This window comes from Pristiophorus japonicus, chromosome 28 (assembly GCF_044704955.1).
Source record: "Pristiophorus japonicus isolate sPriJap1 chromosome 28, sPriJap1.hap1, whole genome shotgun sequence".
In the NCBI taxonomy this organism is placed as follows: domain Eukaryota; kingdom Metazoa; phylum Chordata; class Chondrichthyes; family Pristiophoridae; genus Pristiophorus; species Pristiophorus japonicus.
Window position 1 is genome coordinate 5,461,508 of NC_092004.1, and position 11,387 is coordinate 5,472,894.

The 11,387-nt window shown below is 44.7% G+C and overlaps 1 non-coding gene across 1 annotated transcript; it reads right to left on the minus strand.

The window, feature by feature from the left end:
- Positions 1–8,624: 8,624 nt before the first annotated feature.
- trnas-uga (transfer RNA serine (anticodon UGA)) lies at positions 8,625–8,706 on the minus strand. The gene has a single exon. It is a non-coding gene; the product is annotated as a tRNA-Ser (tRNA).
- Between the last annotated feature and the right edge of the window lie 2,681 nt (positions 8,707–11,387).

Sequence of the window (11,387 nt, forward strand, 5' to 3'; positions counted from 1 at the left end):
TGTGCCGTAACATGTAACTATTCACAGTGGCAGAAGCTATTCCAGGAGGATAAAGTGGAGCATGAATGCCGGCATGGAATGCTTGGGCCAAATGGCCTGTCTCTGTGTCGTTGATAATGATGCAGAAAGCTGCAAACTGCAGGAAGAAACCAATGCCCTGGTCAGTAGGGCAGAACAGTGGCAAATAGAAACATAGAAACAGAAAATAGGTGCAGGAGTAGGACATTCGGCCCTTCGAGCCTGCACCGCCATTCAATGAGTTCATGGCTGAACATGCAACTTAAGTACCCCACTCCAGCTTTCTCGCCATACCCGTTGATTCCCCGAGTAGTAAGGACTACATCTAACTCCTTTTTGAATATATTTAATGAATTGGCCTCAACAACATTCTGTGGTAGAGAATTCCACAGGTTCACTACTCCACATCTGGGTGAAGACGTTTCTCCTCATCTCGGTCCTAAATGGCTTACCCCTTACCTTTAGAGTGTGAACCCTGATTCTGGACTTCCCCAACATTGGGAACATTCTTCCTGCATCTAACGTATATAAAGCCGTCAGAATTTTAAACGTTTCTATGCGATCCCCTCTCATTCTTCTGAACTCCAGTGAATACAAGCCCCGTTGATGCGAGAGGTCGTGATGCGGAGCGGCAGCGTCCCAGGCCTACAAAAGGCCAGCGTGTGTCGGTGAGGACCAGTGGAAGGTCGAGATGCGGAGCGGCAGTGTCCCAGGCCTACAAAAGGCCATCCTGAGTCGGGGAGGCCCAGCGGGACGTCGAGCGGCGGAGCTGCCGAGGCCGAGGCCTACAAAAGGCCAGCGTGAGTCGGAGAGGTTCAGCGGGAGGTCGAGAGGTGGAGCGGCAGCGTCCCAGCCCTACAAAAGGCGAGCGTGAGTCGGGGAGGCCCAGCGGGAGGACGAGAAGCGGAGCGGCAGCGTGCCAGGCCTACAAAAGGCGTGCTTGTGCATCTGCAGTGGGGCGAGAAAACAAAAAAGGAGTAGCAATTAATCAAAAGTTGATTAGTAATAGCTTATCTTTTTATTTTTTTTATATCTGTAAATAAACTGTTAACATTGTTGTCGCCAAATTAATTCATCTCAGTGTTAATTCACGGCAGGAGATCTCGGACACGTGATATACACCTCCTGTACTATGTGGGATCTGAGGGACACATCCGCTGTACCTGGCAACTACATCTGTGGAAATGTATCTGCGTCCAGCTCCTGCCGGGCCACGTTGCATAATTGGAGCTGAAGGTGGGTTCACTCTGGAGCATCCACGAAGCTGAGAATGACGTGATTAGCACGTGTAGCGAGTTTGTCTTACTGCAGGGAAAGGGTCCACAACCAGATAGGGAATGGAAGACGAACGGGAAGAGCAGTGCAAAGAAGATAGTGCAGTGGTGTACTGCGGTCATCCCCCTGCAAACAGATACACTGCTTTGAGTACTGTTGAGGGGGATGACTCATCAGGGGAGGGCAACAGCAGCCAAGTTCATGGCACCGTGGCTGGCTCTGCTGCACAGGAGGGCAGGAAAAAGTGTGGGAGAGCGAAAGTGATAGGGGATTCAATTGTAAGGGGAATAGACAGGCGTTTCTGCGGCCGCAAAAGAGACTCCAGGATGGTATGTTTCCTCCCTGGTGCAATGGTCAAGAATGTCTCGGTACGGGTGCAGGACATTCTAAAAAGGGAGGGTGAACAGATAGTTATCGTGGTGCAAATTGGTCCAAAAGATATAGGTAAAAAACGGGTTGAGGTCCTACAAGACGAATTGAAGGAGCTAGGAGCTAAATCAAAATGTCGGACCACAAAATTAGTAATCTCAGGATTGCTACCAGTGCCACATGCTCGTCAGCGTAGGAATCGCAGGATAGCTCAGATGAATACGTGGCTTGAGAAGTGGTGCAAGACGGAGGGATTCAAATTCCTGGGACATTGGAACCGTTTCTGGGGGAGGTGGGACCAGTACAAACCAGATGGTCTGCACCGAGGCAGGACAGGAAGCAATCTCCTCGCAGGAGTGTTTGCTAGTGCTCTTGGGGATTAGTTGAACTAATATGGCAGGGGAATGGGAACCAATGCAGGGAGACAGAGGGAAACAAAATGGAGACTGAAGCAATAGACAGAAAGGAGATGAGTAAAAGTGGAGGGCAGAGAAACACAAGGCAAAAGACAAAAATGGCCACGTTGTAGCAAAATTCTAAAGTGTCAAAGTGTGTTAAAAAGGAAATCCTTAATGCTCTGTGCCTCAATACGAGGAGTATTCGGAATGAGGTGGACGAATTACCTGTGCAGATACCAGTTAACGGATACGATGTAGTTGGCACCATGGAGACATCGCTCCAGGATGACAAAGACTGGGAAGTCAACATCCAAGGGTACTCAGCATTGAGGAAGGATAAACAGAAAGGAAAAGGAGGCGCGGTGGCGTTGCTGGTTAAAGAGGAAATAATGCAATTGTAAGGAAAGACATTAGCTTGGATGAAGTGGAATCTATATGGGTAGAGCTGCAGAATACCAAAGGGCAAAAAACGTTAGTGGGAGTTGTGTACAGACTTCTAAACAGTAGTAGTGATGTTGGGGAGTTTATCACACGTGAAATTAGGGGTGCGTGCAATAAAGGTGCAGCAGTTATAATGGGTGACTTTAATATGCACATAGATTGGGTCAACCAAACTGGAAGCAATACGGTGGAGGAGGATTTCCTGGATTGCATATGGGATGGTTTTTTGGAACAATATGTCGAGAAACCAACTAGGGGGGAGGCCATCTTACACTGGGTGTTTTATAATGAGAGAGGATTAATTAGCAATCTCGTTGTGCGAGGCCCCTTGGGGAAGAGTGACCATAATATGGTGGAATTCTGCATTTGGATGGAGAATGAAACAGTTAATTCAGAGACCATGGTCCAGAACTTAAAGAAGGGTAACTTTGAAGGTATGAGGCCTGAATTGGCTAAGATAGATTGGCGAATGATACTGAATGGGTTGACTGTGGATGGGCAATGGCAGACATTTAAAGACCGCATGGATGAACTACAACAATTGTACATTCCTGTCTGGCGTAAAAATAAAAAAGGGAAGGTGGCTCAACCGTGGCTATCAAGGGAAATCAGGGATAGTATTAAAGCCAAGGAAGTGGCATACAAATTGGTCAGAAATAGCAGCGAACCCGGGGACTGGGAGAAATTTAGAACTCAGCAGAGGAGGGCAAAGGGTTTGATTAGGGCAGGGAAAATGGAGTACGAGCGGAAGCTTGCAGGGGACATTAAGACGGATTGCAAATTTTCTGTAGATATGTAAAGAGAAAAAGGTTAGTAAAGACAAACGTAGGTCCCCTGCAGTCAGAATCAGGGGAAGTCATAACGGGGAACAAAGAAATGGCGAACCAATTGAACAAGTACTTTGGTTCGGTATTCACTGAGGATGACACAAACAACCTTCCGGATATAAAAGGGGTCGGAGGGTCTAGTAAGGAGGAGGAACTGAGGGAAATCCTTATTAGTCGGGAAATTGTGTTCGGGAAATTAATGGGATTGAAGGCCGATAAATCCCCAGGTCCTGATGGACTGCATCACAGAGTACTTAAGGAGGTGGCCTTGGAAATAGTGGATGCTTTGACAATCATTTTCCAACATTCCATTGACTCTGGATCAGTTCCTATGGAGTGGAGGGTAGCCAATGTAACCCCACTTTTTAAAAACGGAGGGAGAGAGAAAACAGGGAATTATAGACTGATCAGCCTGACATCGGTATTGGGTCAAATGATTGAATCAATTATTAAGGATGTGATAGCAGTGCATTTGCAAAAAGATCACATGATAGGTCCAAGTCTGCATGGATTTGTGAAAGGGAAATCATGCTTGACAAATCTTCTGGAATTTGTTGAGGATGTTTCAAGTAGAGTGGAAAAGGGAATACCAGTTGATGTGATATATTGGGATTTTCAGAAGGCTTTCGACAATGCCCCACACAATAGATTAATGTGCAAAGTTAAAGCACATGGGATTGGGGGTAGTGTGCTGACATGGATTGAGAACTGGTTGTCAGACAGGAAACAAAGAGCAGGAGTAAATGGTGAATTTTCAGAATGGCAGGCAGTGACTAGTGGGGTACCGCAAGGTTCTCTGCTGGGGCCCTAGCAGTTTGCACTGTACATTAATGATTTAGACGAGGGGATTAAATGTAGTATATCCAAATTTGCGGATGACACTAAGTTGGGTGGCAGTGTGAGCTGCGAGGAGGATGCTATGAGGATGCAGAGCTACTTGGATAGGTTAGGTGAGTGCGCAAATGCATGGCAGATGAAGTATAATGTGGATAAATGTGAGGTTATCCACTTTGATGGTAAATCAGAGAGACAGACCATTATCTGAATGGTGACAGATTAGGAAAAGGGGAGATGCAACGAGACCTGGGTGTCTTGGTATATCAGTCATTGAAGGTTGGCATGCAGGTAGAGCAGGCGGTTAAGAAAGCAAATGGCATGTTGGCCTTCATAGCGAGGGGATTTGAGTACAGGGGCAGGGAGGTGTTGCTGCAGTTGTACAGTGCCTTGGTGAGGCCACACCTGGAGTATTGCGTACAGTTTTCGTCTGCTAACCTGAGGACGGACATACTTGCTATTGAGCGAGTGCAGCGAAGGTTGACCAGACTGATTCCCGGGATGGCGGGAATGACCTATCAAGAAATACTGGATCAACTGGGCTTGTATTCACTGGAGTTCAGAATAATGAGAGGGGACCTCATAGAAACGTTTAAAATTCTGACGGGGTTAGACAGGTTAGATGCAGGAAGAATGTTCACAATGTTGGGGAAAGTCGAGAACCAGGGGACACAGCCTAAGGATAAGGGGGCAGCCATTTAGGAACGAGATAAGGAGGAATGTCTTCACCCAGAGAGTGGTGAACCTGTGGAATTCTCTCGCACAGAAAGTTGTTGAGGCCAATTCACTAAATATATTCAAAAAGGAGTGAGATGAAGTCCTTACTACTCGGGGAATCAAGGGGTATGGTGAGAAAGCAGGAATGGGGTACTGAAGTTGCATGTTCAGCCATGAACTCATTGAATGGCGGTGCAGGCAAGAAGGGCCGAATGGCCTAATCCTGCACCTAGTTTCTATGTTTCTATACTTCTATAAGAGAGGATTGATTAGCAATCTCATTGTGCGAAGCCCCTTGGGAAAGAGTGACCATAATATGGTCGAATTCTACATTAGGATGAAGAAGGAAACAGTTAATTCAGAGACCATGGTCAAGAACATAAAGATGGGTAACTTCGAAGGCATGAGGCGTGAATTGGCTAGGTTAGATTGGAGAATGATACTTCAGGGGTTGACAGTGGATGGGCAACGGCAGACATTTAAAGACCGCGTGTATGAACTCCAACAATTATACATCCCTGTCTGGCATAACCAATAATAAAGGGAAGGTGGCTCAACCGTGGCTATTAACAGAAATCATGGATAGTATTAAAGCCAAGTAAGTGGCATAAAAACTGCCCGAAATATCAGCGTACCCGGGAACTGGGAGAAATTTAGAACTCAGCAGAGGTGGACAAAGGATTTGATTAGAGCAGGAAGAATAGAGTACGAGAAGAAGCTTGGAGGCATCATTGACATGTACTGCAACAGCCACTGTAGATATGTAAAGTGAAAAAGGTTCATAAAGACAAACGTAGGTCCCCAGCAGTCAGAATCAGGGGAAGTCATAAGTGGTAACAAAGAAATGGCAGACCAATTGAACATGTACTTTGATTCTGTATCCACTAAAGAGGACACAAAAACCTTCCGGATATAAAAGGTGTCAGAGGGTCTGGAAAGAAGGAGGAACTGAGGGAAATCCTTATTAGTCAGGAAATTGAGTTGGGGAAATTGATGTGATTGAAGGCTGATAAATCCCCAGGGCCTGATGGTCTGTGTGCCAGAGTACTTAAAGAGGTGGCCTTGGAAATAACGGATACATTGACCGTCATTTTCCAACATTCCATAGACTCTGGATCAGTTTCTCTCGAGTGCCAAAGTAACCGCACTTTTTAAAAAACGAGGGAGAGAGAAAACAGGGATTTATAGATCGGTCAGCCTGACATCGGTCGTCGGTAAAATGAAGGAATCAATTATTAAGGATGTCACAGCAGCGTATTTGGAAAGAGGTGACATGATAGGTCCAAGTCAGCATGGGAAATCATGCTTGACAAATCTTCTGGAATTTTTTGAGGATGATTCCAGTAGAGTGGATAAGGGGGAACCAGTTGATGTGGTATATTTGGACTTTCAAAATGCTTTCGACAAGATCCCACACAAGAGATCAATGTGCAAACTTGAAGCACTTGGGACTGGGAGTAGTGTGTTGATATGGATTGAGAACTGGTTGGCAGAAAGGAAGCAAAGAGTAGGATTCAATGGGTACTTTTCAGTATGGCAGGCAGTGACTCCTGTGGTACCACAAGTTTCTGTGCTGCGGCCACAGATGATTACATTGTACATTAATGATTTAGACGAGGAGATTAAATGTAGAATCTCCAAGTTTGCGGATAACACTAAGTTGGGTGGCAGTGTGAACAGCGAGGATGATGCTATGAGGCTGCAGAGTGACTTGGATATAGGTGAGTGGGAAAAGGCCTGGCTGATGCAGTATAATATGGATAAATGTGAGCTTATCCACTTTGGTTGTAAAAATAGAGAGATAGACTATTATCTGAATGGTGACAGATTAGGAAAGGGGGAAGTGCAACGAGACCTGGGTGCATCAGTCACTGAAGGTTGGCATGCAGGTCGAGCAGGCAGTTAAGAAAGCAAATGGAATGTTGGCCTTCATAGCGAGGGGATTTGAGTACAGGGACAGGGAGGTGTTACTAAAGTTGTACAGGGTCTTGGTGAGGCCACACCTGGAGTATCGTGTACAGTTGCTATCTCCTAACTTGAGGCTGGACATTCTTGCTATTGAGGGAGTGCAGCGAAGGTTCACCAGTCTGATGGCCGGGATGGCGGGATTGATATATCATCATATAATTCAATTCGGATAATTGTGAGGTAATGTATTTGAGGAGGTCTAACAAGGCAAGGTAATAAATATTAATTGGTACGATGCTGAAATATGTAGGGGAAAAAAAGGGACAGCGGATTGCAGTTCCACAGATTCCTGAACGTAGCAGGCCAGGTAGATCATGTGGTTCAGAAGGTATGTTGAATATTTCACTATATTTCTCGCGGCATTGAATACAAGAGCAAGGAGGTTATACTTGAACTGAATAAAACAGTTGGAGTACTGTGTTCAGAATGTTGCCTGGACTGGAGAATTTTGCTTTAAGGAAAGATTGGAAATGCTGTTCTGTTTGCTATGGAACAGAGGACGCTGAGGCGAGACCGTATTTAGGTGTATAACATTATCAGTGACCAAAAAAGAGTGGGTTGGAAGGTCTTGTCCCTCTTGGCAGAGTGGTTAACAACCACGGGAAATATATTTAATATTATTGGGGAAGGTCAGCTGTTGCGCCAAGCTATGTGTTTGTCGTGGGAGTCTGGAACTCGCTGCCTGAAAGGTTGGTGGTGGCAGGAACCCTCATTAAATTTAAAAATACTTGCATGAGCTTTTAAAATTGCAGTAACCTACAGAGCGGACATCGAGTTGGAAAGTGGGATTCAGGCTGGGAAGGTCTTGGTCGGCCGGCACCTGCACGATGGGCTGAAATGTCCTCCTTCCATGCTGTCATTTTTTGCATTTCCAACATGACAACAGTGGCCACAATTTAGATGTACTTACTTTGCTGCGAACTGCTTTGGGAAATCCTGAGGTGATACTCGCCGTCGAAATTAAACTTTTTTTTCTTTCACAGCGTCTGAAAAAAGTGCATATTAATAAGGCGCGGGAGCTCTATTTTTGGAGCCTGATGCGAACCATGCCAAAGTAGCGGGTTTTATTCACGTACTGGCTTTTTATTTTATTCTTTGTGCTAAGGTGACAGTACTTTATAGCAGCTTAAACATTTCGGAAAACATCTCACACGGGACCTTGCAATACATTGAAGCAATGCTGCAAAACATTAGTTCTGCAGAGAGCTCGTGGACCTGCGGCGTGTTTGCAGCATTTAATGGACGTTTGCTTATCATCCGCCGCTTTACTACGTCTCGTATTTCAATCACAGAATGGCTTACTGCCGGTGATTGGTCTGCGGTGGAAAATATAAAACAGCAATAAATACAATACCGGTGTGTAATCCCTCATTCTCACCATTGCGCTGCTCTGAACTGCAGCGAGCGCGTGGCCATTTGGCTAAGGCGTCTCACTTTGGTGCAAACCCTAATATTATCAGAAAATTGCAGATTTGAGGCTTGTGCGGGTGCTTTTGTAAAATGTTGTTCAACTTTAAAAATAAAACCATGTTCACACTCATTCGCTGAAGGTGATTTCCTTGCAGGGCTCTTTAATAAAATATATTTTGTCATTCTATTTCCTGTGTATATTTCTCACTGATCTTTGCAAATAGTTTCCAACAAACCAACACTAATTAATGCCTGTAAATTAATAGTGTTGACAATTCGAACACTATAAGTGTAATAAAAGGCAGTGGGCAGAAGTCTGATCAGATCCCATTGATCAAATCAAAGAGTGTGATATTCCCTTTTGAATCGCTGCGAGCAGGGTTCGAACCTGCGTGGGGAAACCGCATTGGATTTCAAGTCCAACGCCTTAATCACTCGGCCATCTCAGCTACACGATGGATTCGTTATAACAGTCGAAAGATCGCTGCGAAATATCAGACAAATAGACTTTTAGTCAACGTAATATCAGGCATTCAAAAATTGTGGGTTTGAGTCCCACCAGAGACAGATTTTAGGTCAGAATTTGATGTTTCCTGGTCAGCACAATCAAATTTGCAGCAAATCAATACTTCAGAGATGTGAAACTGCGACCCCTGCACTTGCTGTTACACAAAGGCTCCAATTATCCTCTGAATTCTCTGGGCGCACTGGGTCATTTGCACAGTAACAGGAGCAAGACACCGAGCCTCTGACAGGCTGAGTCCATTAATCGCTCAAAAACTTGCAAAGGACACGTGGAAGAACAGTGGAACTCTTTTCTGTCGCGTGCAGCTGCTGCATAGATGACGAGAATGGATTGCCAAACCCACGAACCTGTTGCACAGAGAGAGGAGGAGGCCATTCAACCACTCGAGCCTATTGCATAGGACCAGGGGGATGACATTCCGTCCCTGATCCTGATGCACAGTCCAATATATTTGTTCATGAGTTATCTGACACCAGAGTGCGCCACTGGCGGATGTCATTTAGGCAATACAAGAAGTCGGATCTTGTTCTTAACCGAAGTAGGAATCAAAGAGACCGGGTAACCACACGAGGCAGTTTATAATAAAGGGCTCTTGTGGTATTACACACAAGGACAGGAGGAGTTATTCCGAACCTCGAGGACATTAAACAGGTGGAGGCTATTAATAGTGACATGATGTTTCAGTCACCGGACCAGGGGATTGCCATTCCTTATCTCCAACTGTTGCCCAGGACAGGTCGAGTCATTCAAACCTTCGAGCACATTACACAGGCGGTCAATCATAGTGGTATGATATTTATTATACTGAACTAGTATTCCAGAGACAGGAAATTACAGCCCACCATTAGAGTACGGTAAATTAAATTCAATTAAATAAATCTGGAAATTAAAAAAGTATCAATAATGGTGGCCATTATCGTAACAAACCCGTCTGATTCACTAATCTCATTCAGGGAAGGGGATCTGCCGACCTTAGCAGTCTGGCCCTATATGTGACTCCAGACCCACAGCAACGTGGTTGACTCTATACTGCCATCTGAAATGTCGCAGCGAGCCATTCAGCTGCATATGGTTGCTCACCAACACATTAACAATGAAATTAGGTGTGGGCAACAAATGCTGCCCTTGCTAGCGATGACCACATGGTTGAATTAATCAACTAGAACACTAGGACCTCTAGATTGTTAATCAGCAACAATAAGACCCTCAAGCCAGGTCACAATGCTGAGTGGAGTCAACTAGAATGCATAGCTTGCTGGCTTCAATCCATAAATCAGAGAGTTGGGTTAAAATGGAGCTTTACATATTGGCAGAAGGTGGATAGTGGTGTTCCACAAGGATCGGTGATGGGACCACTGTTGTTCACAAGTGATATTGACAATTTGACCGAGAAAGCGAAAACATAATATCGAAATTTGCAAGTGACATCTAATTAGGCGGGTAGTCAAAAGTGAGGAGGACTACAACACATTAGAGGAAATAATTAATAAACTTGCAGATTGGACATATCATTGGCTTTTGAATTTCAAACCATATAAATTTGATGTGTTAAATTTTGTTAGGAAGAATAGGGCGGTCACTTATTATTGGAGGATACCAGTCTAGGTGGCGTAGAAGATCAAACGGAAGGCGAATACACAAAACTCTAAAACTTAAGACACAGATTAGCAAGGTCATAAATAAGCAAAACCAAAAAGCACGTATACTATAGAATGTAGCGAATTTATGCACAACCTGTATTTAACCTTTGTTAGACCACACAGGGTAATGTGCACATTTCCATTCGCCATATTATAAAAAGCATATAGAGGCATTTTAGAGGATGCAGAGAAGATTTACAAGGATGATAACAGAACAGCCAGTGTATCATATCAGCAAAGGAAGAACAGGCTAGATCTCTTTTCTATTGGAATACAGAGGCTGAGGCGTTTTCAAGGTTTGGTGCTCTGTTTACAAGGTAATGTTAGATGGGGTATATGCTTGGACATAAGTTTACAGATTGTACAATTCAGCTGCTGCTGTTGTCCTACAGCACCTCAAGGATGCCCAGCGTTGAGCTGCTCCATCTGTTCAGAATCTATCCAATTTAGCACGGTGCTGGTGCCAGATAATACGAAGCAGATTGTCCTCCGTGTGAAGACAGGACTTAGTATCCACAAGGTGTTTCCAGTATTCGCTGCTACCAATATTGCCATGGACAGTTGCATCTGCGACAGAGAGTTTGGTGAGTAGAAATTCAAGTAGGTTTTGTAATATCGGACCGGTAGTTGTGAGGGAGCACAGCACTGTCGGAGTTGCTGACGTTCGGTTGAGAACTTAAACCGAGACCTGTCTGCCCTCCGAGCTGGACGTAAAATATCCCATGCTCGCTATTCAGAAGTAGAGCAGGAGAGTTCACCCCGGTGTCCTGGAGCCAACTTTCATCCTACAAACAACTTCTAGTCACTATTTAATCGTGGGTTCTTGCAGGTGCAAATCTGCTTTTGCATTTCCTACATTAGTGACCAGACTGTGAAACAACTTAACTGGCTGTGAACCGCTTTGGGAAGTCCTGAGATGAATGTCTCTGCAAAAATGCTCGTGTTTTTTTATCGTTAAATAAAA